General features: G+C 40.9%; 1 non-coding gene across 1 annotated transcript; it reads left to right on the top strand.

The window, feature by feature from the left end:
* The first annotated feature begins 14879 nt into the window (after positions 1–14879).
* On the top strand, positions 14880–14986 carry LOC142538121 (small nucleolar RNA R71). Its single transcript, XR_012818661.1, has one exon. It is a non-coding gene; the product is annotated as a small nucleolar RNA R71 (small nucleolar RNA).
* Positions 14987–17689: the final 2703 nt, after the last annotated feature.

Here is a 17689-nt window from a genome sequence, read left to right on the forward strand (position 1 = left end):
CATTATTCGAGAAGCATCGCGAATCGATGGGTTTGAAGCATATGGGTAGTTGGCTCTAGTGCAAGTGGGAGATTGTTAGAGTAGGTGCACGTCGAGCCACGTGTTGGCCGAGTGTTCACAATGAAACTCTATGTATAAACAGTCTTTATTTTAGTAGTATTTGAATTTATCATTTTGGCATTTCTTTATCTGTATACCCATGCTAGTTGCATAGATAAAGCCCTTGAATATACAAATAGTAGAAAGAATATGAGATGTTCATATGATGAGTATCATGAAACTCATATTTGTAACACTGTATATTCTAAACGGTTCCTAGTCGATTCAGCCGCCACTAAGAAGGATATAGGCCGCTCGAGTTCGAGACTAGTATCTGCGATGTGAGTACCATGTTTCATTGGTAGGGGACATTGTGATGTCCGAGCATGCAGATAGGTGCTCCTGGTAGAGTGCACTGAACAACCCTCCATAAAGGACTTTCCAAGTGGTTCTCACTTATCGAGTGGAAAAGTCCTAGTTTATGGTTGTACACCATTAGTCCTTATGACCCGGGACAACATTGAGACTCTATGTGCTAGAATTACACTTTGACTTGTTTACCGACTCTCATGGGGTCATCAGGTGGCAAGGTTGGGTGTTCTGTCGAAACATATAGGAGTCGATTCATTGTAGTATGGGATTCACCGCTTACATTCGGGTATGGATATCCTATGTGTTCTTATGTGTATGTAGGTTGAAATCTCTGATAAGAGTATGGTGGTAATTATGAAAGGGGTTTCATAGATTACACCATCGATTCAACTACACATAGTATCGATTCATTGAAAACTCTCGATAAACCAATGGTTGTCGAATCGGTCGGGATATATGAGTTGAAGGGACCGTACTTTACGCTAACCATAATTGAATGGTTCTTGTAGGCACTATCATTTGATACCTAGGGAATCATGTAAGCGATGCTGCTAGGCGTTTAACATGATTGGTTGGGTACTATCAGACTTGAGTTCTGACGTTCTTGTTATCAAGGAGTTGATAAGTAAGAATGGAGCAATTGGGGTATGCTCATATAAGGACATGTTTAGTCCGAATCACATGGAGATGTGAACCCACGGCTAGTTGTATCAATGAACCATTGAGGGCCACACAAGTACTAGCTTTCTAGATCCCGTTGAGAAGTAAAATAGTTCAATGTGTTGAACGGTTTATAAATGAGTTTATAAGCGTAAGGAAAATAGAAGTATGACTTCTATAAGAGAAATGTAACTTTTAATTTATGAATGTGTTCCTAAATTAAAAAAAGGTTGGCAAAATAAATAATGTATTTGAAAATTGTGATTTTCATAAACATTATTATTGACTAAATTAAATTAATTCAAGTGTTGAATTAATTAAACACTAGTGGACCTAGTAGAGTCCAAATAATTAAATTAATTCAAGTATTGGATTAATTAAACAATATTGGGCCTTGTAGAGCCCAATTAGAAATAATTATTAAACTAGTGAGCTTGAGTAAAATCAAGTAAACCTTAAATGGGCTCAAATGTGTTTGAGAAATTTAAAATAAAAGTCCATTGGCCTTGTAATTATTGCAAGCCCAAATAGATTTGCATGCATGGGAGGTGAAAAGTTGGGAGACAACTTTTGCAACATCCAAGGCATGGCATGCCTTTGGAATACACAACACCTTTTCCCACAACCAAGACTAGTCTTCCCTCCCCTTCATTCCATGGGGCATGGCCGAAATTTTTAGAAGATTTCTCCCAAAAATTCTCTCAATTTTCTTCTTCAAGAGTTGAGGAAAGAAATCATTTCTCCTTGAAAAATCCTCATATTTTTCTAGTGCAAGATATGAGGGGATCTACCTAGTTGGTGGTGGGCTTTATTTTAGAGCAAGGAGTGCTCTTTGGAAGCATGTAGAAGTTCTTGCCATACAAGAGCTAAGGTGTTTCGACCTTAGTTGGAGCCATCATCAACCTCAAGAGGTTGATTGGTATGATTTCTTTACACCCTATGAATGTCATAGTTGTGTTTTTGTATATGCTACACCCTAGTACATGTGGTGCTCGAAATTTATGGTACATAAATATGATTTTCGATAATTTTATTGCTTCCGTTGCGAATTCGGGCACCTAAAATCGATCCCTTTCAGTAGCTAATGTCACAGTCATGGTCCTTCACTAGCTCCAACCAATGCCTCTGACGCATATTCAGCTCTTTCTGCGTAAAGAAGTATTTGAGGCTCTTATGGTCGGTAAAGATCTGGCACTTCTCTGCGTACAAATAATGCCTCCAAATCTTCAAGGCAAAAACTACGGCTGCCAACTCTAGATCGTGGGTAGGGTAATTCTTTTCATGGATTTTCAACTAACGAGAAGCATACGCTATTATCTTCCCATGCTGCATCAACACTGCGCCTAAACTGAGCTTCGAAGCATCGGTATACAAAACAAAAGTCTCCGGGCCCTGACGGCATGGCCAATACTGGTGCTGAGATAAGGGCTTGCTTCAAAGTATCGAAGCTCTTCTGACACTCATCGCTCCACACAAATTTCGCATTCTTCTTTGTCAACGACGTGAGTGGAACTGCGATAGAGGAGAATCCCTGAATAAAATTCCGATAATATCCTGCTAGCCCAAGAAACTACGGATCTCTAATGCATTCTGCGGCACAACCCAATCTCTGACTGCTGCAACTTTCGCTGGGTCTACCTCGATACCGCTACTAGAAACGATGTGGCCTAAGAACGCCACCTTCTCTAACCAGAACTCACACTTACTGAACTTCGCGAATAGCTGGTGCTTCTGTAAGGTCTGCAAAACTGCGGTCAGATGACTGCTGTGCTCCTCATGATTCTTTGAGTAGACGAGAATGTCGTCTATGAATACTATCACGAACTGATCAAGGTACGGCTGAAATACGCGATTCATGAGATCCATGAAGATAGCTGGCGCATTTGTCAAACCGAAAGGCATCACAAGGAACTCGAAGTGGCCATAACGAGTCCTAAAAGCAATCTTGAGAACATCGGCATCTTTCACCCTCAACTTGTGATAACCAGAACACAGATCAATCTTTGAGAATACTGAAGCTCCCTGCAGCTGATCAAATAAATCTTCAATCCTCGGAAGTGGGTATTTGTTCTTCACTGTAACCTTGTTCAACTCCCGGTAATCAATGCAGAGCCTCATCGAACCATTCTTTTTTTTCACAAATAAGACTGGCGCGCCCCATGGTGAAAAACTCGAACGAATGAACTCCTTGTCAAGAAGTTCCTGAATCTGCTTCTTGAGTTCTGCCATCTCTGTTGGTGCTAATCGGTATGGTGCTTTTGATATCGGTGCGGTACCAGGCATAAGCTTAATAGAAAACTCCACTTCCCGCATAGGTGTCATACCAGAGACGTCATCAGGAAACACGTCTAGAAAGTCCCTAAAAATTGGGACATCTGAGGCCGACTGACTGGGTGTCTCGGGAACAGATACAAAAGTCGCTAAAAACGCTCGACACCCTCTGCGCATGAGCTTCCTAGCCTGGATACAAGGTATAATACGCGGTAAAGGAAAGTACCTGTCTGGTTCGAATAAGAACTGCTCTCTCCCAAGAGGTCGGACTAGAACAGATCTCCGCTGGAAGTCAATCAAAACTCTGTTCCTTAATAGCCAGTCCATACCCAGAATGATATCAAATTCTGGCACCGGCAATACGATAAGATCCGCATAAACAAGATTACCATGAAGTTCGAGGTATATGTCTCAGCATTAGTAGCTGCCAGCTCCTCTCCAGAAGGCAGTACTACCGAATACGCTACATCTAGCCCAATGGTCTTGATCTGGAGAAAACTCGCAAAGGTCTCCGAAATGAACGAATGTGTAGCCCCTGAATCTATCAAGACATTCGTAGCTGAACCAGCTTTAAAAAATTCTCCCTGAAAGGTTGGAACATCATGCTAAACCAATAATTACAAGAACTAAACTTATAGACATGCGAATGTCGAAGTTCTTCTATTCTAAATTCCCGAAAGTAACACTGATTAGAACATGAAATCCTATTATCAATTCTATGTTCAGAATCTCAACCTAAACCCTCGAAACAATAACTTTCAAATATAAACTTAAAGCTTTAAGATACCTGTCAAGAGCATTGTCTCCAGGTTCGTCTCCGCTGCATGGAGGGCAAAAACTCTGCCTTGGGTAGGAAGACTCCCCTGAGGGCAATTCTTCAGTAAGTGGTCAGGACTACCACACTTGTAGCACATCCCGGAACCATACCTACAAACTCCAGCATGGCGGCGTGAGCACTTGGCATAGACTGGGTACTCCGTGGCCCTCGGGACTACACGTCTCTGCTGCTGCTGTCCTCTGTTCCTGGATGGGCCGTGGAAAGGCTTCTTACTGTGATGTTGCTGCTGAGGAGGGCGGTGCGGCGCTTGGACTGGTCGCTTGCCCTGGCGATCTCTCTCAATATCATTCTGGTCCTGCTCTGCAGCTAGAGCTCTGGAGACAGCGACAACATAGGTTGTAGGGCCAGCCACCCTAACATCACGGTGCAAGATCGGCCGCAGACCATCCATAAACTACCTCAACTTGGCTCCAACATCATTTGCAATCAGTGGCACGAAATGGCAGCCCCTCTCAAACTTACATATAAACTTCGTAACAGTCATGTCTCCCTGCCTCAGGGTCATAAATTCCCTGGTCAACCTGGAACGCACCTTGTCAGTAAAATATTTAGAGTAGAATACTTATGTAAAGCGCGTCCAGCTCAGAGTAGCCAAATTCAGGGCTACAGATGCTCCTTCCCACCACAAGCGAGCGTATCCTCCAAACAGATAGGTCGCACAACGAACCCTATCCTCGTCTCCAAGCTCCATGAACTCGAAGATAACCTCGAGGGACTTAATCCAGACCTCTGCAATCATAGGATCTGTCGTCCCTGAGAACTCCTTCGGCCTCATCTTCATGAACCGCTCGTAGGTAGCCTCAGGTCCTGTCTGCCTGGCTACCCCAGCATTGTTCCCCGCAAAATGTGCGAAGAATTGAGTCATTCCGGCTAACATCTGGGCGTTCATGTCCGGTGGAGGGGGTGGTGGTAAATCTCTCTTTTGCTTATGATCCTCACCGTCCTCATGATGATGCTCATCATCTCTCAAGCGCTCAGGAATGCGTCTAGGAGGCATACTGTTCCATACATATAACCCATACGTAAACAACATGCATAATTCCATTATTTCTTTAAATTTAAATAAATACTGCATAATCATAATCTTGACATAAAACATTTCATGAAAACATGCTGTTAAAATGTTTCATGCTTTAAACGAAGTGCGTAAACGTAAAACTTACAGACCAAAGACGTGACTTCATGAGCTTCTCGAAGTCAGTAGTAGTACAACCCTCTACAAGAACATAGGCTCTGATACCAACTGTAGAGGTCCGTATTTCGTACTCGTAAATTTGCGGAATTAATTAAAAATTTTCTCTTTAAATAAATAACATGCATTATACATAAAATAAACTGATAAATGAATTTAACTTTAAAATAACATTAGAAGTAAATATTGAGTTTCAAAACAACTTAAAAATCATTCAACATATTAAAACTGAGTTTGAACATAAAATAGTGAATGAACTGAAACATGAAACATGAGGTCCTCAAGTTCCTACTACTGCTGACCCAAGCTAGCTCACTGGTCTCCGCCCTCAGTCTTGATCGAGCAAAACTTGCACAGTGAATAATCCCAAAATTTATTTTATAAATGAAAGCTCGATTTAAATATCGCAAGTGCACGATAGTCAAGTTATAATAAACGTAAGTGAATACGAGTATCGTTCCACAAGGACTGCGTTACACTATTTTTTATTTTCAAGTAAAATTTCTTTAGCAACGATAAATTGAGTTGATGATTAAACTAATGTAAAGTAAACAATTAAAATAATTAAATTGCAAAGAAAATGTGTTCAAGAACGCAATGATTAATTTGGATTAAATCAAATGAGAAATGAATTGGTTGGGAATTATCAGTTCACCTACCACTCGTGTTTAAATAATTACACTCGACTTTTACTCGTGCGTTCGACGGAATTCCCTAGACTAATTAATATACTCTGTCGAGCTATATTAATACTAATAAAAAACATGCAGTACTCAAGTGTCCTCAAATATTTAACAGTTCAAGATTGCATTACATTCTATGGAATCCACTAGCTTTCATTCGGGTGAACTATCACTATCGACACGTACCCAATTCCGTATATCTACTAAAATTGTAAATCCGTGGTTTATACTATTTTATCCTACTGTTAACTATTCTATCGAACTCATCAACAACATGAAATAATCAAAGGAAGTTAGCTAGGCTTCGATTGAAACACGAAAGAACAATAGCATAAACAATTCACTAATGAAAACGTCGAGAAATAATGTTAAACACCGAGTACGGGGTAGGATCCCCTCAAATCCCAACAAATCTAGAGTTTAGCTACAGAAATTCATCATAAAAACCAACAATCAATGTAAGAAATAAAATACTGAATAATGAAAATACTAAAGATGACGATGGATGACGGCCACGACGCGTGGAAATCTCGAGGTCTTCGAAATCTCCTTTGCTCATAGCCTCCTCTCCAAGAAAAATGATGAAAAGTCTGATAAAAGATGAAAAATGGCTGCTGTTCTCGTGTGTTAGGTTATGGTGTAGGATAGAGTCCCTAGAAATTTGGAAACAAATCTTTCTCAATCTCGCTTCTCGCTAGGGCGGTATATTTTGACCGCCCGAGCGAGAGGTCCTCGAATAAGCTTCCTCGAGCATGTCCCTGGTTTCGCTGGGGCGGTCACTTTTGACCGCCCTAGAGAGACACTTGCGCAAAATAATCCTCGGCCAGACCACAATGCTCGCTGGGGCGGTCACTTTTGACCGCCCTAGCGAATCCTCTTCGACATTATGCCAAAGTTTCTCCCACTCTTTGGTTCAATTCATACAAAACCACCACAAAATACACGAGGTCAGTCAAATGCTAAATAATGCTAAAAAGATGCAAAATTAAACTAAACAAACTAATATGATGCATGAATGCGACTCAAAACCAACACTAAAAACACGTAAAAACGAGTCCTATCAACCCCCTCATACTAACCTTTTGCTCGCCCTCGAGCAAAATAGGTTAAAGCACGAGATTCTAAACAAACACAACAAACACAAAATACTCAAACAAGAAATAACCAACACAAGTAAATGTCAATGGTGAGTTAACACTTTTATGCTCATGCCTCAGTGAACTTTCCCACATACAAATCATAATCAAGTCAAATCACAAACGAATACTCATTCTCATCTACACATAAATCTCGACACTAATTTGAACGTGTGTGTGTGTCATGATGGGTCTAGTCATTCGTACTTCAAATAGATCAATCATCCGATCATGCGAGTCACTCAATTAGCACTTCAATACAAGTCTCACTAGCATGCACCCCCGTGTCCATTTATCACTAACCATAATTTGAACTTTATTCGATTCTTAAGTGCAGAGAAGGGAGTCGAAAAGAAGGAAAATAAGCTCAAGTGGCTAACAGTCGGGAGTACACCGATCATTTTCATTGTGCAATCGTCAAGACTTTTCGTCTGACTTTCCTCGTCTCCTTACATCTCCAACTTTTAGCCCAGGAATAGAATTTCATTCCTTTTATTTCGGCTCCCCCTCACCTTACATCTCCACCGATTTTTTCTTTTTCGATATATATATATATATATATATATTTTGATGCACAATTTTCACACGTGTACTCCCTAGGCTAAGAATATATACTTTGGATTACAGCTGGTTAGGAGTATGATATTTTAATTCAGTGCATTGAAAAAGGGGGTATATGTGAAGTTCAAGGAAAATCACATGTTCTCATTCAAGGTCCCAATTAGTGACTTATTTTCACGGGTTTATATGCTAAATCAACTCATAAATGATGCCTTTCAAGTTAACCACACAAAACTTCAAATTTCACCATTATTCCTACAAAATTCTAGTCCCCACACATATGTGCTCAAAAAGTTCAACTTTGTGCCAAAATTCATGCTTTAACAATCAAGAGTACCATTCATGAGGTGACCCAATCAATACTTTTGTATACTATCAATTCAACATCATCATTGGCTCATACACTATGTCTTCTCACCATAAACGACACCAAATAAAAGAAATGCAACAATTTAAAACCAATTAACTAAGCAAACATAACAATCTACCCCCCTCATACTAGAGTTGTGCAATGCCCTCAGTGCACAAAACGAAACAAACACTAATAACATAAAAAAAACTCATGAATTTAAATGCAAAGATAGAATATGCAAAATAAAAAGAAAGGGGAAACAGTAAACTCCCCTGATCAGAAATCATCCTCCTCCTCATTCTCCGGCGGTGGAACTCCCTCTTCAGCTGCTGGGGGCATATGATAATTGTACTGAAATTGGAAGGGTGGCGGGTATGCGGGTGTAGGTGGCCGTCCGGAAGTGTCGATGCCCAAATGAGTTGAGATCCCCTGCACCAGGTGTTCGATGTTCTGAATATATGCCTGATTAATGGCCTGGTACTGCGTCTGATAATGGGCCCAAGCGCCCAATTCGGCGACGCGATCTCGCATGGCATGGCGGCGTGGCTGCGGGGGTGGTGGTGCATGTCCTAAGGCCGGAGGTGGTTGAGCTGCTATCCCATAATCGAAAAATACCTCCTCGGGCAGCTCAGCCTGTCTCTTCTCCCTCTTGGATTTATAGAGAGCCTCATCAATGGCTCTCATCGGCGGTAACCACTCATCATCGTCTTCGAATATCACCCCCGCTCGGGCACACAGCTCAGTCACTATCGTCGAGAAGTAAAAAGCCAAATTGCTGCTATTAATGCACATGTTAAGCTGTCCGAAAATGAGCCTGCCCACATCAATCACCATCCCAGTACAGAAAGCATAGAGAACAACCGCCCGCTCACGCTGCACATCACTCGTATGACCGACCGGCATCAATCTCTTAGACAAGAATGCATACCGCAATGCCCCCTCCACTTTCAAAAACTTTTCAAGAAAGGCCGTGTAAGTCCCCGGTTGTTTCTACGTGGTGCCCGGATAACAGTGTGTGCGAATGATCAAATCATAATCCGGGTTAAGCACCCACGCCTGAAACACCGAATCGTCCACCGACGGTAAACCCAACATATCATTGATCGTCTTGGGATCATACGGGACTAGATGTCCCCTCACAAATGCCTTCGATTCATTTCCCTCCGGAGCATTGGCATAAAATTCACGCACAACCGGAACCACTGCTGCATTCGGTTGTGCTACAAAGGTATTCCACCCTCTTCTTTCTATTTGGGACTCCGAAAATTGACCGATAAGAAACGAGCTAAATCCACGCTCAGGGATTGGTTTCCTATGTAGTCTAGCATGCTCAAATCTCTCCCTAGTTTTTTCATTCACAAACTAGAAGCACCGTGAGTTACCTTAGATCTTTTGGGTGCCATGTAGAGATTGGAGTGCACAAAGTATCCAACCGCCGGAAAATTGTTGAGGGTCGCTGGAGAAGCTCACCGGAATATGTGGAAGATGACCGGAGTTGCTTGAAAGACCGCCGGAGAAGAAAATCTTGTAGCCTAAATGCTTCCTCGTGGAGTGTATGGACCAAGATTGAGTCTTTGCCCTGAAAAATCACCAAATAATAAGGATTGAGCACAAAAGATGGAGGGGGGGTGCCGAAAATCGGAGGGGAGTAGTAGGGTTCGAAGTGGGGAGGAAAAGAGAAGAGGAAAGTATTTATAATCTGCGCGACTCGCTAGGGCGGTCAAAACTGGCCGCCCGAGCGAGAAGTTTTCGGAAAAAAATTTTTTTGTTAATCTGTGCGACTCGCTAGGGCGGTCAAAATTGACCGCCCGAGCGAGAAGTTCTCGGGGAGAAAAATTTTTAATCTGCGCAACTCGCTAGGGTGGTATATTTTTCCCGCCCTGGCGAGACATTTTCGCAAAAGACTTTTTTTTTTTTTAAAAAACGAGTAAACTGACCGCCCGAGCGAGAAGTGTTCGGGAAAAAAAATTTGAATGCAATGCCATGCAACTACCTAAATGCAAATGATTCGATTAATAACTAAAAAAAATATAATCAAAATCAAAATAAGGAGTAGAAGTAGTTCTCAATTTATAGTCTAGAGCTCGACTCTTCACCCATGTCCTCAATGACTGTCATGGAGCCGAGTAACTCCAATTTGTGGCTCAATTGTGCCACCGATATAGTGCTTCAATCTTTGAGCCTTCACAGTAAATGTCCCGTCCTTGCCATCATGCAACACCACTGCACCCGATGGGAACACCTTGGCTATAGTGAATGGTCCTGACCACCTTGACTTTAGCTTGCCCGGAAAGAGTCGTAAGCGAGAATTGTATACCAACACCGCTTCACCCACTTTGAATTCCCTTCTTATAATGTGTTTGTCATGGGCTCGTTTGGTGCGTTCCTTGTAAGATAGTGCAAGATCATAAGCTCTTCCCCGAAACTCATCTAACTGATTCAACTGCAGCAATCGTTTTTCACCTGCAAGAGCAAAATCAAAGTTTAGTGCTTTGGTCGCCAAATATGCTCTATGCTCTAATTCGACTGGTAGATGACATGCTTTACCAAAAAGCAACCTATATGGTGTAGTGCCTATAGGTGTTTTAAAAGCAGTACGATACGCCCACAAAGCATCATCTAACCGAATGGACCAGTCCTTCCTATTCACATTAACCGTCTTCTCTAAAATCCTCTTAATTTCTCGATTGGATACTTCAACTTGTCCACTAGTTTGGGGATGGTATGGAGTGGAAACCTTGTGGGTGACACCATATTTGCCCAACAGTTTATCAAAAATTTTGTTGCAAAAATGGGTGCCACCATCACTTATGATTGCACGTGGTGCACCAAATCGATTAAAAATATGTTTCTTCAAAAATTTTAACACCACTTGTGCATCATTAGTAGCACAAGCCTCTGCCTCCACCCATTTAATATACTCCACTGCCACCAGAATAAATTTTTTTGCAAAAGACGCAGGAAAAGGACCCATAAAATCAATCCCCCACACATCAAATATTTCACACTCAATAATGTTATTTAAAGGCATCTCATGATGGTTGAAAATATTACCTGTGCGTTGGCATCTATCACAATTGAGAACATACAAACGAGCATCCTTAAAAAGAGTTGGCCAATAGAAGCCACATTCAAGTACCTTAGATGCCGTCCGTATGGGTCCAAAGTGACCACCTACCTCACAGTCATGACAATGGTTCAGAATTTGATTGGTTTCCTCCTCCGCCACACATCTTCTTATCATGGAGTCTGCACAAATCTTAAACAAGAACGGTTCCTCCCAAAAATAATATTTCACGTCTGAAAAAAATTTCTTCTTTGGTGAAACAATAAATTAGGTGGAGGTGTGCCAGTGACAAGAAAATTTGCAAAATCGGCATACCAAAGGTACGCATTTACCTCAAGCAATTGTTCATCAGGAGACCAGTCATCAATATCATCGTCACTGCCCTTAATTCTAATATGCTCAAGCCTAGACAGGTGGTCAGCAACTACATTTTCCACACCATTTTTATCTCGAATTTCGAGATCAAATTCTTGCAATAATAAAATCCACCTAATTAACCTAGGTTTCGCATCTTTCTTAGCAAGCAAGTATTTTAGGGCAGAATGATCTGTATACACAGTTGCTTTAGACAGAACAAGGTATGGATGAAATTTGTCGAAAGCAAATACTATAGCAAGCAATTCCTTTTCAGTAGTAGCGTAATTCAATTGAGCATCATTTAAAGTCTTACTTGCATAGTAGATGGTATGAAATACCTTGTTCTTCCTTTGACCCAGCACCGCACCAACAGCTGTATCACTAGCATCGCACATCACCTCAAACGGTAGCTCCCAATCAGGGACAGTCAGAACAGGTGCTGTCACCAAGCTTTCCTTGAGTATCTCGAATGCATGCAGACAAGTAGAATCAAAATTAAATTCAGCATCTTTCATCAACAAAGAGGATAAAGGTTTAGCAATTTTGGAAAAATCTTTAATGAAACGCCTATAAAAACCAGCATGCCCTAGGAAACTTCTAACTCCTTTTATTGATGAAGGTGGGGGTAAGTTTTTGATTACTTCCACCTTGGCTTTGTCAACCTCAATTCCATTCTCCGATACCTTATGTCCTAACACAATCCCCTCTTGAACCATAAAATGACACTTCTCCCAATTCAACACCAAATTGCTCTCCTCACATCTAACTAACACCAAGTTCAAATTCTCTAAACATTCATTAAATGAGGAGCCAAAAATAGAGAAGTCATCCATAAATATTTCAAGGAAATTTTCAGTCATGTCATGAAAGATAGCGGTCATGCATCTTTGAAATGTTGCAGGTGCATTGCATAAACCAAAGGGCATACGCCTAAACGCAAAAGTACCATAAGGGCAAGTGAAAGTAGTTTTCTCTTGGTCCTCAGGTGCAATTGTGATTTGATTGTATCCCGAATATCCATCTAAAAAGCAATAAAATTCATGACCTGCTAATCGTTCAATCATTTGATCGATAAACGGCAAGGGAAAGTGATCTTTACGGGTTGCATCATTCAATTTCCTATAATCTATGCATACACGCCAACCCGTAATAGTTCTAGTGGGAATCAACTCATTTTTTTCATTAGCAATAACAGTAATCCCACCTTTTTTAGGCACACATTGTACAGGACTTACCCACGCACTATCAGAGATAGGATAGATAATACCTGCATCCAGAAGTTTAATTGTTTCAGCTTTTACTACCTCTTGCATCTTTGGATTGAGTCTCCTTTGTGGTTGTGCTAGAGGTGAGTATTTATCTTCCATCTGAATTTTGTGCATGCAGATCGAAGGACTTATCCCTTTTATGTCCGAAACCTTCCAAGCGAACGCTCCTTTATGCTCCTTGAGGACTCCCAAGAGCTTACTCTCCATATCATCTGTCAAAGAAGAGGAAATAATAACAGGCAATTTATTATTTTCTCCTAGATATACGTACTTGAGATGTGGAGGTAATGGTTTGAGCTTCAAAGTAGGTGGCTCCTCTAGGCTTGACTTTTGAGGCATTAAATCTTTTCTGTCTCCCAATTCCTCTAGTCTAAGCCTCACTTGCTTTCTCCAAGGTGGAATGGCATTCAAATGAGCTACCATCTCCATCTTTTCCTCGTCTAGCTCGTCCTCCTGCTTTTCAGTAGTGAGAGTGGCCTCCAATGGTTCTTTCAATCCATCCTGCACAAAATCACAAACAAGCGAATCCAAGACATCAATACGAAAGCAACTATCATTGTGCATTGTGTGCTTGAGAGTGTTGAAAACATCAAAAATAATTTCTTCTTCTCCAACTCTCAGTCTCAATTTCCCCTCCTCAACATCAATCAGTGCTTTCCCTGTAGCCAGAAACGGTCTCCCTAGGATTAAAGGCATCTCTAAATCTTCCTCCATGTCAAGTACCACAAAGTCTGCAGGAAAAATAAACTTATCCACTTTCACCAGAACATCTTCGATAATCCCACGTGGATACTTGACAGATCTGTCAGCCAGCTGCAACGACATCCTAGTTGGCTTGGGTTCACCTAATCCCAGTCTCCTAAACACAGAAAAAGGCATCAGATTAATGCTCGCACCAAGATCACATAGAGCTTTATGAAAATTAATGTCACCAATAATGCAAGGTATCGAGAAACTCCCTGGATCTTTTTGCTTCGGAGGCATCTTGTTTTGAACTAAAGCGGAGCAATTTTCTGTCAAATTCACCGTCATATGATCTTCTAGCTTCCGCTTATTTGCTAAGATATCTTTCAAGAATTTTGCATAACTTGGCATATTCAATAAAGCATCAGCAAAATGAATGTTAATATGCAATTTTTTAAATATCTCAAGAAATTTACCAAATTGTGCATCTAATTTAGCTTTCTTCATTGGTGCAGGAAAAGGTGGAGGGATAACAATTTTATTCTGTGCAATAGGTGTAGATGTAGAGTTAGAAGACTTACCTCCTCGATTTTTCACCTCATCCTCACCGTGCTTGGTCTTTTCCTCATTAGACCCGAGTGTTTTTCCACTACGCAATTCCACCGCCTTCACATGTTCTCTTGGGTTAGTTTCCGTGTTGCTTGGTAAATTTCCTTGCTCCCTATTAGCAATCAGCTTAGCCAATTGTCCAATTTGATTCTCTAACCCCTTTATGGATGCATCTTGGTTCTGAAATCGCGTCTCTGTTGCAGAAATAAATTTAGTCATCATTTGCTTAAATTGGACTTCTCCTCCCGAGACGGTTCTGGCTTGAATCCTTGGTGCATCACATATGGTGGACCTCTTTGTTGGCGATGTTGGTTGTTTTGACCTCCCCATGAAAAGTTTGGTTGATTCCTCCATCCCGGATTATATGTGTTCGAGTAAGGGTCATTTCTAGGACGGTTCTGGAATCCCACTTGTTTTACCGGTGCTCCCTCAGGCACATAGAATGGATTGCCATCTTGGCAATCTCACATCATGCTCACCCCCACACTTATCACAGAAAATTTCTTGCAGATGCATAGCCGACCCACTCATGCTCTTCCCATCAATCTTTCTATTCAAAGCCTCTAACTGTGCTGAAACCGCCGACAAATCATTAACTTGATTAACTCCAGCACCTCGTCTCTGCCTATCAGACTGAGGAAGATAGCTACTAGCAGCCATCTCCTCCAATAACTCATATCCTTCCTCCGTCGTCTTTCTCAGTAAGTTACCACAGGCAGCAGCATCTATCATAGTACGGTTAGGAGTAAGCAGACCGTAGTAGAAAGTTTGAACAACTAACCCAAGAGGCAGCTCATGGTGTGGACATCTCCTCGACAAGTCCTTGTAGCGCTCCCATGCCTCGTAAAGTGACTCTTGCTCATATTGAGCAAAAGTAGTAATGTCGGCTCTGAGCTTCATAGTCTTCGACGGAGGAAAGTACTTGATCAGGAACGCCTTTGCCATATCTTCCCATGTAGTAATAGACCCTACATGCAAACAGTTTAACCACGACTTAGCTTTATCTCTCAGTGAAAATGGAAATAAACGCAAACGAACAGCGTCATCAGACACGCCATTAAACTTAAAAGTATCACAAATTTCAAGAAAGTCAGCTATATGAGAATTAGGGTCGTCAAGTGCACTTCCCCCAAATTGAACAGTGTTCTGAATCATCTGAATGATAGCTGGATTGATCTCAAACTGATTAGCTCGGATGACTGGTCTTACGATGCTTGGACGTGCTCCATCAAGAGACGGCTGTGCATAATCCAACATCGGTATACGCCTTGGCTCCTCCCTTTGTTGATCGCCTTCCATTCTTTCCTTCGCTCTTTGCTGCTGTAGTCGACGTCTAGCTGTGCGTTCGATCTCGGGGTCAAAAGGCTCAAGCTTAAACTCGAGTGATCTTCGCATGCACCACAAGAAAAATCTGCAACACAATGAGAGTATCAAATAACAATAAAATAAATAATACTAAAGAATTTAAATGAAAAATAAAAAATTGTGAATCAACGGTCCCCGGCAACGGCGCCAAAAACTTGATCGAACAAAACTTGCACAGTGAATAATCCCAAAATTTATTTTATAAATGAAAGCTCGATTTAAATATCGCAAGTGCACGATAGTCAAGTTATAATAAACGTAAGTGAATACGAGTATCGTTCCACAAGGACTGCGTTACACTACTTTTTATTTTCAAGTAAAATTTCTTTAGCAACGATAAATTGAGTTGATGATTAAACTAATGTAAAGTAAACAATTAAAATAATTAAATTGCAAAGAAAACGTGTTCAAGAACGCAATGATTAATTTGGATTAAATCAAATGAGAAATGAATTGGTTGGGAATTATCATTTCACCTACCACTCGTGTTTAAATAATTACACTCGACTTTTACTCGTGCGTTCGACGGAATTCCCTAGACTAATTAATATACTCTGTCGAGCTATATTAATACTAATAAAAAACATGCAGTACTCAAGTGTCCTCAAATATTTAACAGTTCAAGATTGCATTACATTCTATGGAATCCACTAGCTTTCATTCGGGTGAACTATCACTATCGACACGTACCCAATTCCGTATATCTACTAAAATTGTAAATCCGTGGTTTATAATATTTGATCCTACTGTTAACTATTCTATCGAACTCATCAACAACATGAAATAATCAAAGGAAGTTAGCTAGGCTTCGATTGAAACACGAAAGAACAATAGCATAAACAATTCACTAATGAAAACGTCGAGAAATAATGTTAAACACCGAGTACGGGGTAGGATCCCCTCAAATCCCAACAAATCTAGAGTTTAGCTACAGAAATTCATGATAAAAACCAACAATCAATGTAAGAAATAAAATACTGAATAATGAAAATACTAAAGATGACGATGGATGACGGCCACGACGCGTGGAAATCTCGAGGTCTTCGAAATCTCCTTTGCTCCTAGCTTCCTCTCCAAGAAAAATGATGAAAAGTCTGATAAAAGATGAAAAACGACTGCTGTTCTCGTGTGTTAGGTTATGGTGTAGGATAGAGTCCCTAGAAATTTGGAAACAAATCTTTCTCAATCTCGCTTCTCGCTAGGGCGGTATATTTTGACCGCCCTAGCGAGAGGTCCTCGAATAAGCTTCCTCGAGCATGTCCCTGGTTTCGCTGGGGCGGTCACTTTTGACCGCCCTAGCGAGGCACTTGCGCAAAATAATCCTCGGCCAGACCACAATGCTCGCTGGGGCAGTCACTTTTGACCGCCCTAGCGAATCCTCTTCGACATTATGCCAAAGTTTCTCCCACTCTTTGGTTCAATTCCTACAAATCATCACAAAATACACGAGGTCAGTCAAATGCTAAATAATGCTAAAAAGATGCAAAATTAAACTAAACAAACTAATATGATGCATGAATGCGACTCAAAACCAACACTAAAAACACGTAAAAACGAGTCCTATCAAGTCTCGACCTCATCAGTACCTACAACAATCAAGTCTAGTGAGTCTGAAGACTCAGCATGCAAATATCGTGAATAACAAGTAAATATATCAAAAATTTCGTGCAACGTAAAAATATCGTATCGTAAAGCGTAAGGTGAAATCGTGTCATGAGTAATTATAAATACGTGCATATCTGAAAATCATACGTAAAAGATTTGCTCGATAGAGCCCTGTCATAAATTATCATATCGTAATTTTCTGGTAGAGATAATGTTTCTACGCAAGTGGCCCGTAACATAACATGAGCGTCTGAACAGACTAAACCACAGTATACTGGGCGGTAGAGATCATAACAACCCTTGGACTGGATATTCGTACCCATACATAATCATAAATCGGTCGAAATTCACCGGGTAATGCAATCTCATACGCGTAAGGTGGCCACAAGACATATCGCATATATCTCAAAAATACACATTTTATATTTTATGCACTTAATATAAATATAACCATGTTTTTACCGAACGAGTTAGATCGTTTCCAGGCTCGCTGCGACCTAATTCTAACATGAGGAACATGCAAATTATCTCAACTTGACCAACACTTCATAACCGAACCAAAAACGAGACAATTACGCCCACCAACTTAGTATCCAACCATGGCTTCGTACCAACCCGAACCAACATTGA

The sequence above is a fragment of the Primulina tabacum genome, chromosome 2 (assembly GCF_025594145.1).
Source record: "Primulina tabacum isolate GXHZ01 chromosome 2, ASM2559414v2, whole genome shotgun sequence".
NCBI lineage: Eukaryota > Viridiplantae > Streptophyta > Magnoliopsida > Lamiales > Gesneriaceae > Primulina > Primulina tabacum.